The sequence below is a fragment of the Myotis davidii genome, unplaced genomic scaffold (genome assembly GCF_000327345.1).
Source record: "Myotis davidii unplaced genomic scaffold, ASM32734v1 scaffold2150, whole genome shotgun sequence".
Lineage (NCBI taxonomy): Eukaryota > Metazoa > Chordata > Mammalia > Chiroptera > Vespertilionidae > Myotis > Myotis davidii.
In genome coordinates, this window is record NW_006281742.1 from 44,558 (window position 1) to 45,615 (window position 1,058).

The 1,058-nt window shown below is 43.4% G+C and overlaps 1 protein-coding gene across 1 annotated transcript in view; it reads left to right on the forward strand.

Annotated features, from left to right (window-relative positions):
* LOC102756994 (3-oxo-5-beta-steroid 4-dehydrogenase-like) overlaps nt 1-1,058 on the forward strand; it is a 47,423-nt gene that overhangs the window by 40,546 nt on the left and 5,819 nt on the right. The window lies entirely within an intron of this gene.

Below are 1,058 nucleotides of genomic sequence, written 5' to 3' on the forward strand. Positions count from 1 at the left end.
GGGGTGGGGGTTTGGCATTTGGGCGCAAGCAGGCCAGCAGGCAGAGTGGTTCAAGGCAATCAGGCAGGCAGGCAGGCAGGTGAGCGGTTAGGAGCCAGCAATCCCAGATCGCAAGAGGGATGTCCCACTGCTGGTTTAGGCACGATCCCTATAAACTAGCAGTAGGACATCCTTCGAGGGGTCCCAAATTGGAGAGGGTGCAAGCCAGGCTGAGGAACACACCCTCCCCTGTGCACAAATTTCGTGCACCAGGCCACTAGTCTAATATAATAATAGAGAAATATGCAAATTAGGCAGGAACAAATTTCATGCACCGGGCCACTAGTTTCTTAAATAATAAGATTTGAAAGTCAAAATTACTCCTGGACCCATAAGCTGCAGAATGGATGTTGTGTTAGCAGGCCTGAAAACATTAATCTCACTGTACATCTCCATCAGAGTTCTTGAGTGACTGGGTACATTGTCATATTTTGAAATAAATTTATTGTTTTTCTGAACAGTAGATGTCAACAGTGGGCTCAAAACATTCAGCAAACCATGATATCATCCCAGCTTTATTTTTCCAGAGTAGATTTAGCATAATACTTAAAATTCTAGTTTTTCAAAACAGTAAATGACCGTTTGCTTCAACTTAAGGTCACCAGCTGCATTAATCCTTAAGTACACAGTCATCCCCATTCGAATGCTGGAGTTGAGGTCATATGACAAACAGCCCTACTAGATGGTGGAAGGGAAGTTCATAAAAGGACAAAGTGGGATTCTGTTATTAGCCAAGAAAAGAAAGAATACTAGACAGTAATATCAACTACCAACAGCATTTTAACACTTACCCAAATACCTCACAGTAAAATTCATAGACACTGTTTTTAGCCATCTTAAAAGAGAGAGCCACTGCATGACTAATGTGTAGGCTCATCAAATTTTTTTAAACAAAAACACCTACAAATTATGCCCTGGCTGGTTTGGCTCAATGGATTGAGCATCAGCCTGGGGACAGAAGGGTCCCAGGTTTGATTCCGGTCAAGAGCTTGATTCCCGGCTCTGGTCAGGGGCCAGTG